General features: G+C 41.1%; 1 pseudogene; it reads left to right on the top strand.

The window, feature by feature from the left end:
- Nucleotides 1–25,892, top strand: part of LOC121005796 — a 119,726-nt pseudogene extending 93,834 nt beyond the window's left edge.
- Nucleotides 25,893–27,513: the final 1,621 nt, after the last annotated feature.

Raw genomic sequence — 27,513 nt, 5'->3', positions numbered from 1 at the left:
TCTGATGCCCAGACAAGAGGAAAGAAAGCTCAGACATGAAATACAGATATCGGGGGCGTTTATATGCATGTTAGGAGCACATACAAGGACTGGACAACCTCTTTAACGGGGTTATCCAACCCCTGTAATATCCCCCCTAATGCCCGGGCCCCTCATATAGTTTATATTTACCCCACTCCCCGCCACCCACGTCGCTCCTGATCCCGGCACGGCCACCGCTGGGCGGGGTCAGCCAATAGCAGGCCATGACAGGGACGAGCCTCCCATCACCAGCATGGTGGTGATGCTAGGTAGGCTCGTGTCCTTACCTTTTGTTGTAGATACATGTCAAAACTGTAGATTGTTGGGGATCTGCAACCTCCACTGATCTGTAGAACGAGAGGAGGGAAGAAGCACGTGTATAGCGTCATCTTTCTCCTCACTGCACGAGACGGGCTCCATAGAAGTCTACTGACCTGTCTCAATTCTGTCCTCTATATTGAGGAGGGAGCACGCTATCTGCACACTTCTCTCTCCTCGTTCTAGGCATCATTGGGGGTGTCAGTGCTCAGATCCCCCCACCAATCAGAACTTTTAATATGGCTCTACAACATATTCATTTTTTGCAAATTACTGATCTTTTTTGATAATATAAAACCTTCCACACGACTTCTCCAACCATCTGATGACTTCTACAATATTTCTTTCACAGCTTGTGAATCCGGGTGAAGATCTAAACAATATTAATCCTACAGAGACATATTTGAGGGGCGATGAGCGGAGTACAGGGGACATTCCTACAGATAACCGTCCAGGTGAGTAGTGACCACTAAGTAACGCAGAGAAGACTCAGCTTCTACTCCTTCACTGGATGATACAATTTTATGTCTTTTGTCAGGTTTTTCAGCGTTACATTAACCGATTTAGCTAAAACTCAAATTAAATTAAACCAAGATTACATACAGAGTAAAGTAAGTAACAGCCACCCAAAGACGTCAACAAATGAGTGAGCTCCACATCGACCAATCCCCATGACACTTAGCCGATGCCCATACAAGAGAAAGAGAGGTGATGGAAGCAAGACACATCTTACCCTGATGATGTCTTCAATGTAGCTGAGCTCTCTGTTACATGGCTAGTGTTTTCTAGTCTCTGGGCCCCTTCCAGCCCCAACTAAAGTCTTCAGTGTGCAGTGTGCATGTACAGTTACTTCTGGACTGCCAGGTATCAGACACTAATAATCAACTACATTACAAGGAATTAAAGTGGAGAGGACCACTAAAATAGCTTGCTATATTCTGTAGATTCAAAAAGTATACCCGGATTATGGACATGAAATAGACCTATGTGAAGAAAGCCGATTTCTTTGAGGGAAAAGTCTCCGCCCAGTTTTGGGATTGATGAATCTTTAGCTCAAATTAGGGTCATATCAAGTTACTCTGTCCCAACAATGCAGAAAATAGAGACATGCACCCAAATAAAAGAAGATTCTTCATAGGCTGTGAGGTAATAGCTATGATTGCCTGGAATGATGGTCAATTGCTCTCCGCCAACTATGACTGAGAAGCATAGTCAGCAACAATGGCAGGAGCATTGTGACTATGCTGCATTTGGTGGAATTAACACATTCCTGCATTGCGCATGTGATAAATTTAATGGTGCAATGCTTTTTTTTAAAGTTTTGTGGCTTGCAGAAGGTGCTGTTAATGTCCGGGAGTGTGTGTGTATTTCAGACATTCTTATATGGCTAATTGGGCACTGCTCAGCTTATGGCAACAGAATGGTCTGCTTTTGCACTGCTTGATCGGAGACGTTCCAATTCGTTGGAATGCCACCTTGCACATTCAATGTGTCTGTCTGTAAAGCAGTCAATGATTACATCATGCATGAGAGCTTCACAGCAGGGAACATGTGTTATTCCCCCCCCCCCCCCCATATTTATATCCTGAAAACAAGTCATCACACACCAATACATACTCACCACACACGTCCATCTTGGGTAGTTAAATGCAGTCTATCTGTAATAGTTGAAACGGATACAAGGGGCGAAGAGTATGTTTCTGGGGTATCTTAACCACCTTGCCCACGTTGTTCTGGGCACAAATCATATATCCTTGAGTATATCTCGCTGCTACAGTACTGAACCCTGGGCTGATACCATGCGCTATGTACTAAATCACACATAACCGTGCGTCACTCCATGGGTTGCCTGTGCCATTGTGGAGTAGAAGGACCTGGGAAGGCAGAGTTTCCCTTGGAACTGTATTAGGCCTTCCTCATTTGCAGTCCCTCCTTTTGACATCCACTAGTCCCTTTCCTCCTTACAATCTAAATGTAATAATCTGATGGGCCCAGTGCGGGGGAGCACAAAATTGCCAGTTTTTGGGCATAAAAGGCATCTACCACATCATCTGTAAGGTGGAAGGGACTAAAGAACAAACAGTCATAAAGAGGATGCATCAAACTTGCGTATCCAAGGTCTGCAATAAGAAACAAGGCCCAAAAATATCCTCAGTGCATTCATGTTTCTGGGCAAAGGGATGTCCTCCACAGCCTTCTTACATTCAGGGGTGAGCTGTTTCACTCTAGGAATATAAAATGAATGGAGCAAAACTGAATCCCCCATCCCCCCCAACCTTTCAGCCATGGGAGTAACATGGCAGTATACATACTGGCCTAGTTCTGGGCCCAAAGTACCACAGAGGTATACTGTTTACCCTCATGTGTGAAGGCAAACAAATACCAACTGTCTGGATGTAGTGGTACTGAAAAAAAAAACATTTGCCAAATCAATCACAGTGAAGTGGGTAGAGGTAGCGGGAATCCGAGCCAACAAGGTGTGTGGATTGGGCACAATGGGGGTGTTAAAAACTGTGGCAGCACATAGGTCATGTACCATACGGTACTGGGTGGGTTTTGCCCTTCTCACTTCTTTTTCACTTGGTACCAAGGAGTGTTACAAGGGGATACAATCTCCTTGATAACCCCCCTTTTTTTCAAAAAGGCTCTGTGTCACGGACGTTCCCGTGACAGGTGGCAGGAGATCGGTGAGACTGGCAACACGTGGTTTGATCTGACAGGTTTTCCTTGTGGATCCATAGTTGTCTGTGTTGTTTCTGATAATGGCCACCCCCCTTGCCTCAGGTTTTACTTATGTGGTCATTTAACCTTTCTTATTTATTGTTGCTTCTCCCACAATGCTGTGCGGTTGATAGCTTGAGTGTCAGTTGTGGATTGCTGGTGTGTGTGGATCTCGGCGGAGTTCCAGGTGCTTCCATAGCCCCTTTGAAGTTAAGTCTTTCCTTTTTTCCTTTTTGTATTTTGTTTGGGTTCTTTTCCCTATTGTTTGTATTAGGCCTGAAGTAGACTCTTATTTGTCCTTCCTTTTGGAGGAACAGGTAGTCTCATCCCTGCTATTAGTACCAGGATCCTATAGGGCTTGATAGGATTCTAGGTATTCCTGTATATGAACTCGCCTACCTTTGGGGTCTGTTCATAGTGGTAGTCAGTCAGGATTTTGGTTAGGATTTTCACTAGGAGGTGTCCATCTTCCTTCCCTAGTTCTCAGGCCTGATTCCCTGTTTCCCCCTTCCCTCCTATGCTCGGTGGTGTGTTTCCCTCCTACACTGAAGCGTGACATTATAAAACGCCAAAACAGTCATTTTTTGTTTGTTTGTGTGCAGCCATGGATCCTATTGCTGGACTGGCAGGTCAGCTGCAAGGGCTGTCTTTGTAGGTAGCTGACCTCCGCACGACCGTCTCGCAGATGCAGAGATCGCAGGCTGTTGGTCCTTGTGGTAGTGGTGGAGACCAGGCCTATCTGAGCCTAAAATTGCCCTCCTGGACAGATTTTCTGGGGGACGTGATAATTTAATTTTGTTTAGGAAGGCGTGCAAACTGTATTTTAGGCTACGTCCACACTCATCTGAGGAAGAGAAACAGCGAGTCGGTGTGGTTATTTCCTTGCCTAAGGGGGATGCGCAGTCATGGGCTTTTTCTCTGCTGACCGGATCGCAGTCTCACCAGTCAGTAGATGAATTTTTCGAAGCTTTGGGTCTTATCTCTGATGATCCGGAACAGACCTCTTTAGCCAAAACCAAGCATCGCGGCCTTCGTTAGGGTGATCGTTCCACTGAGATTTATTGCTCTGAGTTTAGGAGGTGAACTACGGATACGGAGTGGAACGATCCTGCCCTCTGTAGCCAGTTTTGTCAAGGGTTATCAGAGGGGCTGAAGGACACTTTGGCCTTTCATGAAACCCCAGTGTCTCTAGAGGCTGCTATGTCTCTTGTTATACGCATTGATAGATGCCTGAGAGAAAGATGTAAGGTATCATCCTCCTCTGACACTTTCGGTGAAGCTACTCCTGGGTTTATGTCTGGGGGCAAACCCATGCAGTTAGGGGGAGCAACTGGTAATAGGAAGGGAGTGTGTTTTTTCTGCAGACAGAAGAGACATTTTTTATGTCCATCCATTCAATATCCATTCATATATATTTTATGTCCATCCATTCAACGGCAAAAAGAAAAAAGAGGGCCATTTAATTCCCATCTGACTCTTGGAGAGGTGAGAGGAGAGTCAGAAAATGTGCATTTGTCTTTGACTGGTAGTACCCGATTTCTCCTGACTGCTGAGGTGGCACTAGAGTCAAAAACTGTGGGGATAGAAGTGTTTATCGACAGCGGGGCTGGGGTGAACCTGATTGATGCTCAGTTTGTCTGTATGCACGGGTTGTCACCGAGTGCATTAGAAAAAAAACTTTATGTTTTTGCTATTGATTCTGCACCTCTAAAGCAGCCAATGACGCCGTGCGCTCCTGCAATGCCAGTCCGGTATCTTACGGACCGTGTTTCACGGACGTCTGCATGAGGCTTAACTCAGAAGTGTTTATCTCAGATGGTGCATGATATCAGATTAAGAGTGGGTGACATTCATCAAGAATTTATCTCGTGTTTTGTGTTGGAGAGGCTCCCTGCAGCGGTGGTTCTGGGTTTACCGTGGTTAAGCAAGCACAATCCAACCATCGATTGGCAAGCTAGACAGATTCTGGATTGGGGTGATTATTGGATTGACAATTGTCTGAATACATATTTTTCTGTTTTAACCACTAAAACATTACCCTCTTTTATATCTGATTTTGAAAACGTGTTTTCAGAGAGTGGATGCCAGGATTTACCTCCACATTAGGAATATGATTATCCTAACAACCTTATTTCCGGAGCTAAATTGCCAAAATCTAGGTTGTATAACCTTTCTGAACTTGAAAGATTGGCCATGAGAGAGAGAGTATATTACCAAGAGTTTGGCTAAAGGACACATAAGACCTTCCAAGACTACAGTGGCAGCAGGGTTCTTTTTTGTTAAAAATTTCCGAGTGAACTCAATCGGATTACTGTCCGTAATCCTTACCCTCTTCCTTTGATTCCCGATTTATTTAACCAGATTATTGGTGCCAAGGGGGCAAGTAATCTGGTTAGGATCAAGGAAGGGGATGAATGGAAGATGAAGAGGATCAATGCTCCTGTGGTTTTCCGACATTTTTCATCACCTGTGGGGAGGTTTGTAGAATTTATTCTCCAGACGTGGAAACACATGAAGATCACGTTAGACAGGTGTTACAATAAATTGTACGCAAAATTAGAGAATTGTGTTTTTGCTGTACACTAGGTGCAGTTTTTGGCTACCTGCTGTCATCTTCAGGTTTTCAAATGGATCCAGAGAAAGTCCGTGCTGTATTGGACTGGGATCGACCTGAAAATCTGAAGACTCTTATGCGGTTTTTGGTTTAACCAACTGTTACCGAAAATGTATTCAGAATTATTCCACAATAGTAAAACCCTTAACGGACATAACTAAGAAAGGGACAGATGTCTCAGTGTGGTCTGATTCGGCGTTGCGAGCCTTTTCTGCGATTAAGGAATGCTTCTTTTGTGCCCCTATATTGGTGCAGCCGGATGTATCACAACCTTTCATTGTGGAAGTGGACACGTTTGAAGTGGGGGTAGGAGCATCTTTATCGCGGGGCCTGTCACCTGGTAAATGGCGTCCCTGTGCCTTTTTCTCTAAAAAAACTATCTTCTGCAGAGAGAAATTATGATGTGGGTCACAGAGGGTTACTGGCCATAAAGTTGGCTTTTGAGGAATGGCATCATTGGTTGGAAGGGGCGATTCATACGATCACGGTGTTCACAGATCACAAAAACCTGATTTACCTGGAGTCGGCTAAATGACTGAACCCAAGACAGGCCAGATGGTCTTTGTTTTTCACCAGATTCAATGTCATTGTCACCTATTGTCCTGGGGGTAAGAACGTCAAGCAGATGCCTTGTCCCGTAGTTTTCCTGGAGGTGGTGATTTTGAAAATCCGAGTCCTATACTGTCGGAAGGGGTGGTGAATATCCACTCTTTACCTGTCACGGCGGACAGGATCTCAGATACACAGATAAACCAACCAATAAGTTTCTAGGCGAGAAGCTGGGGAAAGGTCACCTCCTAGCGAATCCCTGACATCTCTCCCCACACTGCTAAGCCCACATTCAGACCCTTAAGGTGGGAATAATGTGTCTTCTTGCCTGGGCTGAAAATACCCTAGAATCCCTGAGATGGTGAAAGGGGAATAGGGGCAGCCTGCTCCCTCAGAACCTGGAGGGGACAGACGTAACACAAACAGCCTAGACAGCAAACAACAAAAACAGAAACCAAACTTATCTTATCTGAGCCGGAACAGACAATCCTTCCTTCCTTGCTTCCAAGGCCAGACTGATTTCTATAACCCGCACGGAACACTGGGATTGAGTGTGATTTAAACCAATGACCCCACCCAGTGCACCTGAAGGGAGGCGGATCTAGCACGGCTCCAAAACAAAACAAAAAACTAAACACGTGCTGCTAATCTGGCTGACCTCCGCACATAGTCAGAGCAGGGCATAACATTACCCTGACCTAGAGTTGAAGGTGTTAGAGGCTCAGGGAGATGCACCGTATTCTTGTCCCTCTGGGAAACTGCTTGTGCCATCGGAATTGCATCACAAGGTGTTTGAGGAACATCACTGTATGGTTCTTACGGGACACCCTGGGGGTAGATCCACTGCCAACCTCATTTTTCATAGATTCTGGTGGCCAGGGTTGCGTAAATGTGTTGAGGACTATGTGTCTGTAGTACCTGTGCACGTGCTAAGGTGACACATACTCGGCCTTCCGGATCTCTACTTCCGTTGCCCATACCGTCCAGACCATGGACTCACTTAACCTTGGATTTTATCACTGATCTACCTAATTCTTCAGGAAAGACAGTTATTCTGGTGGTAGTTGATCGCTTTAGTAAAATGGGGCACTTTATAGCATTGCCGGGCCTACTTAATGCTAAAACACTTGCACAAGTGTTTGTTGACAACATCGTGAAACTCCATGGCATTCTCTCTGATGTGGTCTCAGATCGTGGGACTCAGTTTGTGTCCAGATACTGGAAAGCGTTCTGTACTCGACTGGGGGTACAACTGTCCTTTTCTTCGGCTTTTCATCCTCAGTCGAACGGACAGATGGACGCACTAATCAGAGTCTGAAGACTTACTTGAGATGTTTTGTCTCTGAGAACCAGGAGGAATGGTCTTCGTTTTTGTCTTTGGCAGAGTTTTCCATAAACAATCGTAGACAGGAGTCTACTGGTAAGTCACAGTTTTTTGGGGCATATGGGTTTCACTCGCATTTTGGCACATTTTCTGGTTCTGAAACTTCTGGTATCCCTGAGGAGGAATGTTTTTCGTCATCATTGTCATCTATATGGCGGAAAATTCAAAATAACTTGACCGATTATCAGAGTTACCGATATTATTGGCTGATATTCATGATTTTCAAAGTTATCGGCATCTAACCTTGCCGATAATGCGTCCAGCGCGCTATCACAGAACATGAGCGCGCTGCTGTCAGCGTGCTCATGTTCCCTCAGCAGCACAGGGGAGAAGGAGTCACTCTCTCCCTCGGCAACAAGTATAAACGTGAGGCTGACAGGAAACGTATGAATGGTCCGGACCGAAGAGTGGGTGATTGTGTGGCTGTCCACAAGAAACATTACGTTGAAGGTACCTTCTTGGAAGTTGGGTCCAAGGTTTATTGGTCCATATAAGATCACTGCTATTATTAATCCTGTAGCTTTTCGTCTTGAACTTCCTCAGGTCCTGAAAATTTATAATGTGTTTCATAAATCTTTGTTGAAGAGATATGTTGAACCTTTGGAGTAGGGATCGACCGATTATCGGAGTTACCGATATTATTAAATCAAGATAAAGGACGGCTCTGCCTCCTGGTTTGAGATGGTCAGGTGCACCTATCTGATGTCGCACTCAAAGCACCAAAATATTATAACAATAGTAGATGGGCACTCTAATATCCAGAACCACCGAGTAATTTGTTCATAATATTTAATCAGAGTAAAACAAATAATAGCAATATCATAAAATACAATCAATGAATCCAATATCTAAAATAGGCCTACAAACAAAATATGAACAATCTTATATTAATTCTAATAGCCGCTATAGATGGGGTAGATAAAACTAGTAATAAGCTGCCACCAGAACAATCTCCGGTTACAATGGTTGAATAAGTCGGGCGGGTAATAGGCACCTGCAAATAATCCCCAAGTGATGTGTTACACAAAGAAATATATAAACGTGAAGTGCAATATAATGCAATAATCCAAGTGCAATATAATACAAATAAAACCAGGAAAAGGGGGTATAATAGAAATAAATAAAAATTATAAGATGCTGGTGATCACTTTTCCGTGAAAAAAGAGACAAAAAAGTAAATTTAGATTGTGCAATGTTGCTGTATATGAATAGGTGATAGTCAATCACTATTTAAAGTGCATATGCTGCCCGTATTCAACAAGATTTTGTAGTGGCTATTCCACAACTGTAGCTAATACCTCCGGGTATAGCTATTTTGTTCCAATGGTCTGGTCAGTGTTAAATGCTCTCCATAATCAACCAGAGAAAATGCAGAGAAAATAAAATGTCAATTATTTAACAATCGCTGCACCTTGTAGTAGTACTCACGCTTGATGGTATATTCCGATCTGTAGCGTGGCTGTAAGAAGGCTTACCTCACGTATGATATAAGGAGGTACCTTGCTAGTATGTCTTGACTCTATGGTCCGTTTTCGCTGTTAACCGCAGTTGTCCAGAGCCGACCGTGGTTCCCAGGTCTCACTCTGATTGAATCAAGGGCAGAATCTGGATGCGTCTGCACTGGGCGTTTCTCACTGCTCCATGTGGTTGGTTTAATTACTCCAGCTGATTTCTGCTATCCATGTGTTACCAGACTATGGCCAGTAGATCTGGTATTAGTTTGGTGGAAGCGCTTTTTCTAGATATCAATCATCATATTGAAAATCTAGTTCTGCCGGTTTTCTGCCAGGATTAGTTTCTTATCCGTCCACGCCAGACGCGTTTCGAAGGTTGGACTACCTTCTTCCTCAGTGGCTTTGGTAAGAACTGCCTGGATATCCGGCTTTTATTCCTCTGGCTATCAAAGAGTGTTGTTTATTAACCCTGGAGTGGATCTTGTGGATCTGGTAGTCATTTAGTCATATAGTTTTTTCAATATGGTTCCTATGCGGTTTTTTATGCGGTTTTTTATTATTTATTTCTCTGGCTATCAAGAGAGCTCTTTATTAATCCTGAACAGGATCTTGTGGATCCAATAGTCTTTTGGTCAAGCAGCTTTTTCACCATAATTCCTATGTAGTTTTCTGGTGCGTTTTTTTAGTGCGGTTTTTTCTGCGGTTTTTTTCATGCGGTTTCTTACAAAAATCTCATAAATTCTTTTATAACCACACATAACTCTATTTGCAATGAATCGCTTTTGTGGGAACTGGTTATATTCTCACATTAACTCGCTTTTCCTTTGAAGGTAGGAAATCAAACATCTGAGCGACATCTAAATAATTTATATATAATTATACATATCAATGGTAATGCATAAGATGGACCCATGCCCTAGACAATATAGGATCACCTATAGATTTGGCGTATCTGGTAGGTGGGTTAATCTCAGTATGCATTACCTGATATCTATCATAAAAATATAAAATAAACATATATATAATTTAATAAATATCATAAAAAGTTTTTTAGCTAAAAATTTATTAAAACATTTCTAAATTTTATTTCAAGAGAGAGACATACATGTGAGTAAAGCAGGGAGGTCTGTGGGAGAAATTTTGCAGAGGGTTCCCACTTAGAGACTTAGGTAGTGGATTATTAACCCTGTATGGTCCATTTATCGTATACTCTATTCTGGTGTGCAGTAGTAGTCAAGGGAATACTAGATGATTTCATGTAAGAGGAATACTCATGTATGTCTCTCTCTTGAAATAAAATTTAGAAATGTTTTAATAAATTTTTAGCTAAAAAACTTTTTATGATATTTATTAAATTATATATATGTTTATTTTATATTTTTATGATAGATATCAGGTAATGCATACTGAGATTAACCCACCTACCAGATACGCCAAATCTATAGGTGATCCTATATTGTCTAGGGCATGGGTCCATCTTATGCATTACCATTGATATGTATAATTATATATAAATTATTTAGATGTCGCTCAGATGTTTGATTTCCTACCTTCAAAGGAAAAGCGAGTTAATGTGAGAATATAACCAGTTCCCACAAAAGCGATTCATTGCAAATAGAGTTATGTGTGGTTATAAAAGAATTTATGAGATTTTTGTAAGAAACCGCATGAAAAAAAACGCAGAAAAAACCGCACTAAAAAAACGCACCAGAAAACTACATAGGAATTATGGTGAAAAAGCTGCTTGACCAAAAGACTATTGGATCCACAAGATCCTGTTCAGGATTAATAAAGAGCTCTCTTGATAGCCAGAGAAATAAATAATAAAAAACCGCATAAAAAAACGCATAGGAACCATATTGAAAAAACTATATGACTAAATGACTACCAGATCCACAAGATCCACTCCAGGGTTAATAAACAACACTCTTTGATAGCCAGAGGAATAAAAGCCGGATATCCAGGCAGTTCTTACCAAAGCCACTGAGGAAGAAGGTAGTCCAACCTTCGAAACGCGTCTGGCGTGGACGGATAAGAAACTAATCCTGGCAGAAAACCGGCAGAACTAGATTTTCAATATGATGATTGATATCTAGAAAAAGCGCTTCCACCAAACTAATACCAGATCTACTGGCCATAGTCTGGTAACACATGGATAGCAGAAATCAGCTGGAGTAATTAAACCAACCACATGGAGCAGTGAGAAACGCCCAGTGCAGACGCATCCAGATTCTGCCCTTGATTCAATCAGAGTGAGACCTGGGAACCACGGTCGGCTCTGGACAACTGCGGTTAACAGCGAAAACGGACCATAGAGTCAAGACATACTAGCAAGGTACCTCCTTATATCATACGTGAGGTAAGCCTTCTTACAGCCACGCTACAGATCGGAATATACCATCAAGCGTGAGTACTACTACAAGGTGCAGCGATTGTTAAATAATTGACATTTTATTTTCTCTGCATTTTCTCTGGTTGATTATGGAGAGCATTTAACACTGACCAGACCATTGGAACAAAATAGCTATACCCGGAGGTATTAGCTACAGTTGTGGAATAGCCACTACAAAATCTTGTTGAATACGGGCAGCATATGCACTTTAAATAGTGATTGACTATCACCTATTCATATACAGCAACATTGCACAATCTAAATTTACTTTTTTGTCTCTTTTTTCACGGAAAAGTGATCACCAGCATCTTATAATTTTTATTTATTTCTATTATACCCCCTTTTCCTGGTTTTATTTGTATTATATTGCACTTGGATTATTGCATTATATTGCACTTCACGTTTATATATTTCTTTGTGTAACACATCACTTGGGGATTATTTGCAGGTGCCTATTACCCGCCCGACTTATTCAACCATTGTAACCGGAGATTGTTCTGGTGGCAGCTTATTACTAGTTTTATCTACCCCATCTATAGCGGCTATTAGAATTAATATAAGATTGTTCATATTTTGTTTGTAGGCCTATTTTAGATATTGGATTCATTGATTGTATTTTATGATATTGCTATTATTTGTTTTACTCTGATTAAATATTATGAACAAATTACTCGGTGGTTCTGGATATTAGAGTGCCCATCTACTATTGTTATAATATTTTGGTGCTTTGAGTGCGACATCAGATAGGTGCACCTGACCATCTCAAACCAGGAGGCAGAGCCGTCCTTTATCTTGATTTTATTGTATAGTTGGACGCACTCAACTCGGACTGAGCTCCCACTGGTTTAGGGATGGATATCTGGAACCATCTAGAAAGTAAAAGACTAAAGATAGAAACATATCGATTTGATGACACCTATATAGGTGACTCGAACGATATCCAAGGAGAGAGATCTATCTCTGAGGTCTTCAGGGAACTTGAACCACTGCTGCTGAAACAACTCAGACAGCAGTGGGAGATCAAGTCCCTGAAAGTATATATTGAGGATAAAAGAATACCTAAGGGATTACAATTATCTAAGACTTCCGCACAGGACTTGTGCAATGAAGAGTTTATTAAAGAATGGGAGTCTTTATTGTTCTCCCAATCAGTTACCTTGATACAATTAATTATAAAAAGGAGGTGCAAAATATTAGAGGAGATTACTGAGAGAATAAATCAGATAAAGACGGTAGTGGATAAACTACCGGCGAGTGATGAATTACGTATGTGGCAGGAACGCCTGTGTAGGAGTTTGGACAAAATGGAGTCGGAAATAATCAGTAGAAAAACAAGGAAATACAGACATAATCCTAGATTGGATGAGAGGGAAAGGTATAGAAATGACTCACCGGAGAGAGAAATAAATAGCAGACCCCCGGGACAATCCAGTATGGATGATAATCCCAATAGATACAATATCCCGGTTAATAATAGGTTTGAAGCATTGAATTACAATCATTTTTTAGACAGGACCCCGCCCCACCACAAGACAAGAATCAGAAGGAGATCAAAAACACCAGACGGTGCATACCCTCAATATCAACAAACACCACTGATACATCACGACACAAGAATCAGACGCAGGTCACAAACACTATCAACAGGATATCAACAATATCCACAATCATCACCAACCCACACATACAATCTGAGGAACAGACACAACCATCAAATAGAGGATCATGTACCACAACAGAGATTACGACCACCACAGAACAGACATTACCATGCACCCAGACATGTAAGAGAAGAGACACACAGACAACAACAAACAGACCCAAATGGAAGACACGAAGAGGTCAAAGAAAAAAGAGGGACTCACAACAGACACATATGATGACAGACAAGGAAGCCATAGTGAACCTTAGCTCAGTGGTTTTGACTGAACATCAGACAAGGCTACTGAACAAGGGACTGAAATTCGCACCAACAGTGAGATTAAACAAATTTGATACCTATGTGGGAGTGGAGAAATTCATACGGAAATTGTGTCTTAAAAAATATTTTTTAAAAAACCCGATTTTAACTAATTCAAATGAACATAGGGAAGGAGAAATCAAATATACTGAATTAAAATTGAGGTCAAAAAAATTCCCCAGGCAGGAGATCAGTGCTGAGATAGCCACCTTTCAGAAAAATATAGAGACTGAACTAAGGAAGATACCTGATAAATGTGGACGAAGGAGTAATTTAACTACACAGGAAATATATGCAATAAAAGAATTGCAAAGCTGCAATAATCTCACTATCCGCCCTGCGGATAAAGGGGGGGCGATTGTCCTCCTGGAAACGGAGAAATATAATGCTGAGTGTTTAAAACAATTAGGAGACATAACTACATATAGGAAGCTCATAAGAGACCCCACAGAGGAATTTGCAAAAATACTTAATCAATTCTGTGAAAAAGGCCTTAATGGCGGTTTATTAACGAAACAGGAATCAGATTTTATCATGGGGACCCAACGGAGACTCCCTGTCTTCTATTGTCTCCCGAAGATTCACAAGAATATGACTGACCCACCAGGTCGCCCGATAATTTCTGGTATAGAATCGTTGACATCCAACTTATCTCACTATATTGACAGACTGATCCAACCTACGGTCAAAAAGATCCCTGCATATATTAAGGACACCACACAAGTTGTCCAATTATTGGAGAACTTGAAAGTGGAGCCACATTGGCGTATGGGGACCTTGGATGTCCAATCGCTCTATACCGTTATTAATCACGAACAGGGCATAAATAATATGAAATTGCAACTTGAAAATCATGGAAATCTTAAGAGTAGACAAATAGAATATTTGGCGGAGGGTGTCGAATATATACTCACGCATAATTATTTTTTCTTTGAGGGGGCTTATTACCTCCAGACCCGGGGCACTGCCATGGGCACCAGATTCGCCCCCAGCTATGCCAACTTATTCATGGCTCAATGGGAACTTGAGACCATATTACCCAGGCTGGGGTCGGATCTGGTGCTCTGGCAGCGCTTTATTGACGATGTTATCTTTATTTGGCAGGGCGATGAAGGGGAGTTATTTATTTTCCTAGAAGAAATTAATAATAATAGATATAACCTCAAGTTTACGTCTAACATTAATCAGGAGGGTACAGAATTCTTAGACCTACTGATCACTACCCAAGTGGACCACTATGTGTGTACCACCTATCAGAAAAAAGTGGCGAAAAATAGTTTTATTCTCTACTCCAGCTGCCACCTACCCTCATGGCTGATGAATATACCGACAGGTCAATTTCGGAGGATTAAGAGGAATTGTACTAGTGAGGATAAATTTGAAGAGGAAGCAACTAATATGAGGAATCAATTCCTGGCTAAAAATTATCCAGATGCAGTGGTGGACAAAGCCCTACAAAAAGTCAGAGAAATGGATAGGAACCAGTTTTTTATACCTAATCAGATTGATACAGAGACTAAAACCAGTGAAGAAAAATTCCGTATAATTTTACCTTATAATACACAGCATAAAAAAATTGAGCGGATTATTAAAAATCACTGGCATCTGATCCAGAAGGACAAAATCATAGGCCCCTTAGTTCCCTTAATACCGGAGATAGTATATACGAAAGCACCCAATTTGGGTTTGAAAATAGCGCCATCAATTAAACAGAAAGTAGTGACCAAAGGATCCACTAACAATTGGCTTAAAAGCAGTGGTTTCCACAGATGCGGACGCTGTGTGAACTGTAAAATTACATCCTTTGCTAGAAAAACCACAAGAGTGAATTCAACCCAAAATACCTTCTCCGTTGAGATTAAAAAACTTTTAACATGCAATAGTTCAAATGTCATATATATAATAGAGTGTATGTGTGGCAAACAATACATAGGTAGAACAAAAAGACCATTAAAAGTAAGAATAGCGGAACACATAAATAATATTAAAAAGGGCTATGATAAGCATGTATTGTCCAGACACTTTAAACTGATTCATAACCAGGATCCAAAAACCTTGAAATTCGCAGCTTTTGAACAGCTGGATCGACATTGGAGGGGAGGCAATCATATTGCCCGAATGTCAAGGGTAGAGTCAAGAAGAATTTTCGAGTTTGGCAGTCTGGCACCAGCCGGATTAAATGCCGAACTCGAGATCTTCGGATTCCTATAATGGGTTGGATGCCTCCGGATCACGGGGGGTACCAGTTTGGCTGTTTATCAGCACTGTGACCCCTCCTGGTCGGAAGGCTTCCAACCCAAATACATCACGAGTATTCCTCTTACATGAAATCATCTAGTATTCCCTTGACTACTACTGCACACCAGAATAGAGTATACGATAAATGGACCATACAGGGTTAATAATCCACTACCTAAGTCTCTAAGTGGGAACCCTCTGCAAAATTTCTCCCACAGACCTCCCTGCTTTACTCACATGTATGTCTCTCTCTTGAAATAAAATTTAGAAATGTTTTAATAAATTTTTAGCTAAAAAACTTTTTATGATATTTATTAAATTATATATATGTTTATTTTATATTTTTATGATAGATATCAGGTAATGCATACTGAGATTAACCCACCTACCAGATACGCCAAATCTATAGGTGATCCTATATTGTCTAGGGCATGGGTCCATCTTATGCATTACCATTGATATGTATAATTATATATAAATTATTTAGATGTCGCTCAGATGTTTGATTTCCTACCTTCAAAGGAAAAGCGAGTTAATGTGAGAATATAACCAGTTCCCACAAAAGCGATTCATTGCAAATAGAGTTATGTGTGGTTATAAAAGAATTTATGAGATTTTTGTAAGAAACCGCATGAAAAAAACCGCAGAAAAAACCGCACTAAAAAAACGCACCAGAAAACTACATAGGAATTATGGTGAAAAAGCTGCTTGACCAAAAGACTATTGGATCCACAAGATCCTGTTCAGGATTAATAAAGAGCTCTCTTGATAGCCAGAGAAATAAATAATAAAAAACCGCATAAAAAACCGCATAGGAACCATATTGAAAAAACTATATGACTAAATGACTACCAGATCCACAAGATCCACTCCAGGGTTAATAAACAACACTCTTTGATAGCCAGAGGAATAAAAGCCGGATATCCAGGCAGTTCTTACCAAAGCCACTGAGGAAGAAGGTAGTCCAACCTTCGAAACGCGTCTGGCGTGGACGGATAAGAAACTAATCCTGGCAGAAAACCGGCAGAACTAGATTTTCAATATGATGATTGATATCTAGAAAAAGCGCTTCCACCAAACTAATACCAGATCTACTGGCCATAGTCTGGTAACACATGGATAGCAGAAATCAGCTGGAGTAATTAAACCAACCACATGGAGCAGTGAGAAACGCCCAGTGCAGACGCATCCAGATTCTGCCCTTGATTCAATCAGAGTGAGACCTGGGAACCACGGTCGGCTCTGGACAACTGCGGTTAACAGCGAAAACGGACCATAGAGTCAAGACATACTAGCAAGGTACCTCCTTATATCATACGTGAGGTAAGCCTTCTTACAGCCACGCTACAGATCGGAATATACCATCAAGCGTGAGTATTACTACAAGGTGCAGCGATTGTTAAATAATTGACATTTTATTTTCTCTGCATTTTCTCTGGTTGATTATGGAGAGCATTTAACACTGACCAGACCATTGGAACAAAATAGCTATACCCGGAGGTATTAGCTACAGTTGTGGAATAGCCACTACAAAATCTTGTTGAATACGGGCAGCATATGCACTTTAAATAGTGATTGACTATCACCTATTCATATACAGCAACATTGCACAATCTAAATTTACTTTTTTGTCTCTTTTTTCACGGAAAAGTGATCACCAGCATCTTATAATTTTTATTTATTTCTATTATACCCCCTTTTCCTGGTTTTATTTGTATTATATTGCACTTGGATTATTGCATTATATTGCACTTCACGTTTATATATTTCTTTGTGTAACACATCACTTGGGGATTATTTGCAGGTGCCTATTACCCGCCCGACTTATTCAACCATTGTAACCGGAGATTGTTCTGGTGGCAGCTTATTACTAGTTTTATCTACCCCATCTATAGCGGCTATTAGAATTAATATAAGATTGTTCATATTTTGTTTGTAGGCCTATTTTAGATATTGGATTCATTGATTGTATTTTATGATATTGCTATTATTTGTTTTACTCTGATTAAATATTATGAACAAATTACTCGGTGGTTCTGGATATTAGAGTGCCCATCTACTATTGTTACCGATATTATTGGCTGATATTCATGATTTTTAAAGTTATCGGCATCTAACCTTGCCGATAATGCGTCCAGCGCGCTATCACAGAACATGAGCGCGCTGCTGTCAGCGTGCTCATGTTCCCTCAGCAGCACAGGGGAGAAGGAGTCACTCTCTCCCTCCCCCTGTGCCGCGCTGCCAATGAGGAGAGACTGGAGGAGGAGGGGCGGGCACACTGCGCCACCAATGATAATTAACATCTAATACAAATACAGGAGGCGGTGCCAAGCTTATATGACAGGAAACTGCAATCAGCGGCAGTTAACCTCTCAGGTGCCATCATGCCTAGTGCCTACTGTACAAGCCTGTGGGGGCAGTGCTATGATCTGGGGTTGCTGCAGTTGGTCAGGTCTAGGTTCAGCTACAGTATGTGCTCCAAGAATGAGGTCAGCTGACTACCTGAACATACTGAATGACCAGGTCATTCCATCAATGGATTTGTTCTTCCCTGATGGCATGGGCATATTCCAAGATGACAATGCCAGGATTCATCGGGCTCAAATTGTGAAAGAGTGGTTCAGGGAGCATGAGACATCATTTTCACACATGGATTGGCCACCACAGAGTCCAGACCTTAACCCCATTGAGAATCTTTGGGATGTGCTGGAGAAGGCTTTGTGCAGCAGTCAGACTCTACCATCATCAATGCAAGATTTTGGTGAAAAATGAATGCAACACTGAATGGAAATAAATCTTGTGACATTGCAGAAGCTTATCAAAACAATGCCACAGCGAATGCGTGCCGTAATCAAAGCTAAAGGCTTTTGTTTGGTGGCGACTCTTTTTTTGGACAGGCAGTGTATTTCACCTTTATTTATGAAAAATGCCAAATTTACCAAAAATTTTGAAAAATTCCCAATTTTAAAAATTTCAATTTCGCTGCTTTTAAAACAGAAAGTGATACCTCATAAAATATTTATTACTTAACATTTCTCATATGTCTACTGTATGTTTGCATCATTTTGTAAATGTAATTTTTATTTTTTGGGGACGTTAGAAGGCTTAGAATTTTAGAAGCAATTCTAAAAAAATTTAAGAAAATTTCCCAAACCCACTTTTTAAGGACCAGTTCAGGTCTGAAGTCACTTTGTGGGGCTTACATATTAGAAACCCCCCCATAAATGACCCCATTGTAGAAACTACACCCCTCAAGTTACTCAAAACTGATTTTACTAACTTTGTTAACCCTTTAGGCGTTCCACAAGAATTAAAGGAAAATGGATATAAAATGTCTAAATTTCGCTTTTTTGGCAGATTTTCCATTTTAATCCATTTTTTTTTCTTTAAAACATCGAGGGTTAACAGCCAAACTAAACTCAACATTTATTTCCCTGATTCTGAGGTTTACATAAACACCCCACATGTGGTCGTAAACTGATGTAAGGGCGCAGGGCGCAGAAGAAAAGGAGCGCCGCATGGTTTTTGAAAGGCAGATTTTGCTGGACTGGTTTTTAGACACCATGTCCCATTTGAAGCCCCTCTAATGCACCCCTACAGTAGAAACTCCCAAAAGTGACCCCATTTTGTAAACTTGGGGATAGGGTGACAGTTTTATTGGTACTATTTTGATATCTTCTGATATGATTTTTAATCGCTCTATATTACGTTTTTTGTGAGGCAAGCTAACAAAAAAATAACTGTTTTGGCACTGTTTTTTATTTTTTTTCATCTGACAGGTTAGATCATGTGCTATTTTTATAAAGCAGGTTGTTAAGGACGCGGTGATATCAAATATGTCTACTTTCATGTTAGGTGACAAAAAATTGCTTTTTGGCACTGTTTTTATTATTATTTTTTTTTACAGTGTTCATCTGAGGGGTTTGGACATGTGATGTTTTCATAGAGTTGGTTGTTACGGACGGGGCGATACCTAATATGTATACTTATTTTTTTTATTTCACTTTACCACAATAATAGCATTTTTGAGTCTGGGAGCTATAGTTTTTTATTTTTTGGGCAATTGTCTTAGGTATGGGCTAATATTTTGCAGGATGAGGTGACAGTTTTATTGTTACCGTTTTGGGAGGCATACACCTTTTTGATCGCACTTTTTGTGATGTAAGGTGACAAAAATGCCTTTTTTTGACATTTTTTTTTTTTTTTTTACGGTGGGTATCAGATGGGCTGGATCATGTGATATATTTATAGAGCCGGTCGTTACAGATGCGGCGACACCTAATGGGTGCGCTTTTTCCTTTTTTTTTCTACAGTTTTTTCTATTAGTAATACACTAACAGGTTGCCTAGGAGACCGGGCCTGGGACTGGATCTCCTCGGCCTCCATAGAAGGCAGGTCCCGATGCCGTGTAAAGCATCGGGCTGCCTTCTCACCCATCGGGTCCCTGCCACAGCAGAGTGGGGACACGATGGGCTCACTCGCTGCAAAAAACTTCTATGTCGCGGTCAGCACTGACCGCCACATAGAAGGGGTTAATCCGCCAGCATCAGCTTTTACACCGATGCCGGCAGATACAGCAAGGGCCTGGTAATGGTACCTAAAAATGCATCAAGTCACTTGCCGCCATGATGTACTTTTATGTCATGTGTCGGGAAGGGGTTAACACACACTTTTTTAACTCAATAAAAAATACCATTTTCTGGAGCTTCATACACAAACTTAGTACCTCGCACACATTGCCTTGTTATCTCTTAATATTATTATTATTATTTATTATTAAAGCGCCATTCATTCCATAGCGCTGTACATATGAGAAGAGGTATACATACATAATACAGACAATTGCACTAATCATAAACCAGACGAGTTACAAACTGGTACAGAAGGAGAGAGGGCCCTGCCCGTGAGGGCTTGCAATCTACATGGTATGGGAGAAGGACACAGTAGGTGCGGGTGAAGTTGGTCATGGCGGTATAGAGGCACCAGGAGCAGGGTCACTGATTGTAGGCTTGTCTGAAGAGGTGGGTTTTCAGGTTTATTTTGAAGGATTCAACTGTAGGTGAGAGTCTGATATGTTGGGGTAGTGAGTTCCAGAGTATGGTGGATGCACGGGAGAAATCTTGGAGTCGATTGTGGGAAGAGGCGATAAGAGGAGAGGAGAGAAGGAGGTCTTGTGAGGATCGGAGAGTGCGTATGGGGATGTATCGGGAAAGTAGCTCAGAGATGTAGGGAGAGGACAGGTTATGGACAGCCTTGTATGTATTTGTTAGCACTTTGAAGTGAATTCGCTGGGCAATGGGGAGCCAGTGAAGGGATTGGCAGAGGAGTAATAGGGTGAGAGGTAGATTAGTCGGGCAGCAGAGTTGAGGATAGATTGGAGGGGTGCGAGATTGCTAGATGGAAGGCCACAGAGGAGAGTGTTGCGGGAGATGATGAGGGCATGTGCAAGCATTTTCACAGATTCAAAGTTAAGGAAAGCGTGGATGCGGGAGATGTTTTTGAGTTGGAGGCGGCAGGTGGTGTAAAGGGCTTGGATATGCGGTCGGAAGGAAAGGGCAGAATCCAAGGTCACTCCAAGGCAGCGGACTTGGTTGACCGGGGAGAGTGTGCAGCCATTGATTGTGATAGATATGTCTGTTGGGGGGTTGAGCAAGATGGGGGAGAGATTATGAATTCTGTTTTATCCATGTTAATTTTCAGAAAGCGAAAGGCGAAGAAGGATGATATAGAAGATAGACATTGATAGACACCTTAAACTCCCTCAAGGCATTTTCTCCCGAGAGAAAGGGACTGTCTGATAACCTATTCTCTCTTTCTGGAAAGGGACTTCAGACACTTTAATGACAGCCTAAGAAATGGCTAATTCTAATCATTGCTTACACCATTGGCACGTCATCAAAGTCTTTCTCTCTTTTCCTTTTATTCTTGAGGCTTTGTTACATCAATACAAATTCCATATACTAATATGACCCTGTAGGTCAATATTAATAGGAATACCATCTATTTAGCGTGACGGGGACTCTTACCTGTCATCAATCACTGGTGGTAAAACCATCTATTCAACGAGACGGGGACTCCTACATGTCGTCAGTCTTTGATAGGAATACTCTATTTTATCTCTATTTTATCCCTATTCTGAAGTCCCTTATTTACCCACAGACAGTCAATAGCATCTGTTTTTATCACTATTTTAGTCAATTAAAACTTGAATTCTTCTCCATGACTGGTAAGTTCTTTAGACTTTGTTTTATATAGAAATTTTTTTTTTTTTTACAGTGTTCATCTGAGGGGTTTGGACATGTGATGTTTTCATAGAGTTGGTTGTTACGGACGGGGCGATACCTAATATGTATACTTTTTTTTATTTATTTCACTTTACCACAATAATAGCATTTTTGAGTCTGGGAGCTATAGTTTTTTATTTTTTGGGCAATTGTCTTAGGTATGGGCTAATATTTTGCAGGATGAGGTGACAGTTTTATTGTTACCGTTTTGGGAGGCATACACCTTTTTGATCGCACTTTTTGTGATGTAAGGTGACAAAAATGCCTTTTTTTGACATTTTTTTTTTTTTTTTACGGTGGGTATCAGATGGGCTGGATCATGTGATATATTTATAGAGCCGGTCGTTACAGATGCGGCGACACCTAATGGGTGCGCTTTTTCCTTTTTTTTTCTACAGTTTTTTCTATTAGTAATACACTAACAGGTTGCCTAGGAGACCGGGCCTGGGACTGGATCTCCTCGGCCTCCATAGAAGGCAGGTCCCGATGCCGTGTAAAGCATCGGGCTGCCTTCTCACCCATCGGGTCCCTGCCACAGCAGAGTGGGGACACGATGGGCTCACTCGCTGCAAAAAACTTCTATGTCGCGGTCAGCACTGACCGCCACATAGAAGGGGTTAATCCGCCAGCATCAGCTTTTACACCGATGCCGGCAGATACAGCAAGGGCCTGGTAATGGTACCTAAAAATGCATCAAGTCACTTGCCGCCATGATGTACTTTTATGTCATGTGTCGGGAAGGGGTTAACACACACTTTTTTAACTCAATAAAAAATACAATTTTCTGGAGCTTCATACACAAACTTAGTACCTCGCACACATTGCCTTGTTATCTCTTAATATTATTATTATTATTTATTATTAAAGCGCCATTCATTCCATAGCGCTGTACATATGAGAAGAGGTATACATACATAATACAGACAATTGCACTAATCATAAACCAGACGAGTTACAAACTCGTACAGAAGGAGAGAGGGCCCTGCCCGTGAGGGCTTGCAATCTACATGGTATGGGAGAAGGACACAGTAGGTGCGGGTGAAGTTGGTCATGGCGGTATAGAGGCACCAGGAGCAGGGTCACTGATTGTAGGCTTGTCTGAAGAGGTGGGTTTTCAGGTTTATTTTGAAGGATTCAACTGTAGGTGAGAGTCTGATATGTTGGGGTAGTGAGTTCCAGAGTATGGTGGATGCACGGGAGAAATCTTGGAGTCGATTGTGGGAAGAGGCGATAAGAGGAGAGGAGAGAAGGAGGTCTTGTGAGGATCGGAGAGTGCGTATGGGGATGTATCGGGAAAGTAGCTCAGAGATGTAGGGAGAGGACAGGTTATGGACAGCCTTGTATGTATTTGTTAGCACTTTGAAGTGAATTCGCTGGGCAATGGGGAGCCAGTGAAGGGATTGGCAGAGGAGTAATAGGGTGAGAGGTAGATTAGTCGGGCAGCAGAGTTGAGGATAGATTGGAGGGGTGCGAGATTGCTAGATGGAAGGCCACAGAGGAGAGTGTTGCGGGAGATGATGAGGGCATGTGCAAGCATTTTCACAGATTCAAAGTTAAGGAAAGCGTGGATGCGGGAGATGTTTTTGAGTTGGAGGCGGCAGGTGGTGTAAAGGGCTTGGATATGCGGTCGGAAGGAAAGGGCAGAATCCAAGGTCACTCCAAGGCAGCGGACTTGGTTGACCGGGGAGAGTGTGCAGCCATTGATTGTGATAGATATGTCTGTTGGGGGGTTGAGCAAGATGGGGGAGAGATTATGAATTCTGTTTTATCCATGTTAATTTTCAGAAAGCGAAAGGCGAAGAAGGATGATATAGAAGATAGACATTGATAGACACCTTAAACTCCCTCAAGGCATTTTCTCCCGAGAGAAAGGGACTGTCTGATAACCTATTCTCTCTTTCTGGAAAGGGACTTCAGACACTTTAATGACAGCCTAAGAAATGGCTAATTCTAATCATTGCTTACACCATTGGCACGTCATCAAAGTCTTTCTCTCTTTTCCTTTTATTCTTGAGGCTTTGTTACATCAATACAAATTCCATATACTAATATGACCCTGTAGGTCAATATTAATAGGAATACCATCTATTTAGCGTGACGGGGACTCTTACCTGTCATCAATCACTGGTGGTAAAACCATCTATTCAACGAGACGGGGACTCCTACATGTCGTCAGTCTTTGATAGGAATACTCTATTTTATCTCTATTTTATCCCTATTCTGAAGTCCCTTATTTACCCACAGACAGTCAATAGCATCTGTTTTTATCACTATTTTAGTCAATTAAAACTTGAATTCTTCTCCATGACTGGTAAGTTCTTTAGACTTTGTTTTATATAGAAATGTTATAAAATATCAATAGTACTTTATGGTTATATTATTCATGAATAATAAAATGTCTTGTGTTCTTGGCAGATGACTGTACCAGGAACTCGGAGGAACATCTGATATCTTCTGATTTTAAAGTAGAGGTTTGTGGTATCACACAAGATACATATGAAGAACATGCCTTTATCCAAGATATATCCTCATCCATTCACAAGAAAAATGTATCATCTGATCCTTTTAAACAGGTCCAATCTTCTAAATCGTCACAGACTATAACACAAAATAAAAGTCACATAAAAATCACAAAGTCACAAAGTAGTGAAAGTCAAACAGCTCACTTAAGAGAGAAGCCATTTTTATGTGTAGAATGTGGAAAATGTTATAGTTATGAATTGGAACTTGTTACACATCAGAGAATTCACACAGGGGAGAAGCCATATTCATGTTCAGAATGTGGGAAATGTTTTGCTAGAAAACCGAATCTTGTTAAACATAAGAGAGTTCACACAGGGGAGAAGCCATTTTCATGTTCAGAATGTGGGAAATGTTTTCAGCAAAAATCATCTCTTGTTACACATCAGAGAATTCACACAGGGGAGAAGCCATTTTCATGTTCAGAATGTGGAAAATGCTTTGCTGAAAAACAACATCTGGTTAGACATCAAATAACTCATACAGGGGAGAAGCCATTTTCATGTTCAGAATGTGGGAGATATTATAGATATAAACAGGAACTTGTTAGACATCAAAGAATGCACACAGGGGCGAAGCCATTTTCATGTTCAGAATGTGGGAAATGCTTTAGTGATAAATCAGTTCTTGTTGTACATCAGAGAATTCACACAGGGGAGAAGCCATTTTCATGTTCAGAATGTGGGAAATGTTTTCAGCAAAAATCATCTCTTGTTAAACATCAGAGAATTCACACAGGGGAAAATCCATTTTCATGTTCAGAATGTGGGAAATGTTTTCAGCAAAAATCATCTCTTCTTACACATCAGAGAATTCACACAGGGGAGAAGCCATTTTCATGTTCAGAATGTGGAAAATGCTTTGCTGGAAAACAATATCTGGTTAGACATCAAATAACTCATACAGGGGAGAAGCCATTTTCATGTTCAGAATGTGGGAGATATTATAGATATGAACGGGAACTTGTTAGACATCAAAGAATGCACACAGGGGAGAAGCCATTCTCATGTTCAGAATGTGGGAAATGTTTTGCTTTAAAAAAATATCTTGTTACACATCTAAAAATTCACACAGGGGAGAAGCCATTTTCATGTTCAGAATGTGGGAAATATTATAGATATGAACAGGAACTTGTTAGACATCAAAGAATGCACACAGGGGAGAAGCCATTTTCATGTTCAGAATGTGGGAAATGTTTTCAGCAAAAATCATCTCTTGTTACACATCAGAAAATTCACACAGGTGAGAAGCCATATTCATGTTCAGAATGTGGGAAATGTTTTTATCATAAACCACATCTTGTTAAACATAAAAAAACTCACATAGGAGAGAAGCCATCTTCATGTTCAGCCCGTTAGTGACTTTCCATACATGTTTTTACAGCAGTCAATAACTGGCTTTAATCTAACAGAATACGCCTTTTGACATTGCTGCATCAGAATGAAATAGTACTGATGGGCAGTAAAATGGGACCTTGCTTTCAGCTACCAAATTTATATGGGTGCATAGAGCAATGATCTCCTGTATTGAATGAGTGCCGGTGATCAACAATAAAATATGGGTAAAGGTGTCCTTTTTTTTTCTAAATCTTAAAAATCTTTAATCACCTTTATCTCCTATCTTTATCTCCTATTTATCTTGAGGAGATAAAGAATCAGAAGAGAAGGCCTCCTAATAGTCTTCTCTATAGGAGCAGTACTGAGAGGCTATAAGACAATAACAAATTGAAATATTGTGTACTGGAAATAAATACAGATGGGAGTATATAGCAGCATGTGATAGTATATTTCATTAATTGGAAATCTTTTTTTTAGATAAACCCTTGTAACAAACATGAGGATCAGATGAGGAAATGTCTCTTCTCTGTTCTCGTGTCTCATAACTTGTTGTTACCAATGACTATTAAAGTTTTTCTTTTATAATGTATGTCCTTGTGTTTGGGCCTCTTTCTTCATTCTTTAGATCCCACCACGGAACCCAGACTTTGTGGAATTTGTTAGGAGATGTCCTTTTATAGGTGATCATTGTACTAACTCTATAAAGGAGTTGTGTACTTTGGCCTTTTTTTTGGGCAAACCCCCTTCTATGGACAGAACTGTGAAGGGAAGTTTTTTTACCTGCTTCCTGGCTCTGGCTCCCTGCTCCTTCTCTCACTGGCCTCGGCTGCGTTGCTGCTCCCCTTGCATCATATGAAGTGGTCAAGCTTTTAACCCTCTTCATCTGCAGCGACAACAAAAGATATTGATGCAAACTGAGGTCCTGCATTTCCCGCCTTCAAGACTCCACTGAGCAAGGCTAGGAGAAGTCATTTTCATGTTCAGAATGTGGGAAATGTTTTGCTATAAATAGATATCTTGTTAGACATCAGAGAAGTCACACAGGGGAGAAGCTAAATTCATTCATACATTCTTGAAAAACTATTGTACAATTGTATGTGTTTACCACCTAAATTAAGTACAATATATGATAAAAAAACATTGTCAGAATTACTTGGATGTGCAAAACCATTACAGATTTGTTATTCTCTGCTAAAGTGACAATATAACAAAACAATAACAAACACAGGTGCACTCTGCAGAATCACTAAATCCTCAAACTGATTTTAAAATTGAGAGATTAGTCAACATGTCCTACGGTGTAGAACATGTCTAAGCCCGGACACCACGACAAGGTTTCTCAAGTAGCCCGGGACCCTACACTCTCCTACCTGAGCCGTATGGGTGATACCAGGAGCCAGTGGGCAAATTACAGGAGCATAAGGCCGACTCACAAACAACTCACCAGTTACCTCCAGCATGTGGCCATGCTTGCAATGGGAGGAGGGAGGAGTCTGTGAATCCCACTCAAGACTTGCTGATATGTCCCAGGCCTCACAGGTGCACCTAAATGTGGCCTGTAGATGGAAAACAGGCACATTTAAATAGGAGTTTATACACCTCCAGAAATCTATATATACAAACTAAGAAGACAGGTTGGCATTAGCAGGAGGTGCTTCAAACCCACATGCAGTTGTGCATATATATAGAGGAGCAAATCCTGCACTTGTGGCCCGTTGCTA

This window comes from Bufo bufo, chromosome 6 (assembly GCF_905171765.1).
Source record: "Bufo bufo chromosome 6, aBufBuf1.1, whole genome shotgun sequence".
Taxonomy (NCBI): domain Eukaryota; kingdom Metazoa; phylum Chordata; class Amphibia; order Anura; family Bufonidae; genus Bufo; species Bufo bufo.
Note: the sequence above shows the minus strand (reverse complement) of the source record. Positions and strands in the feature narration are given on the sequence as shown.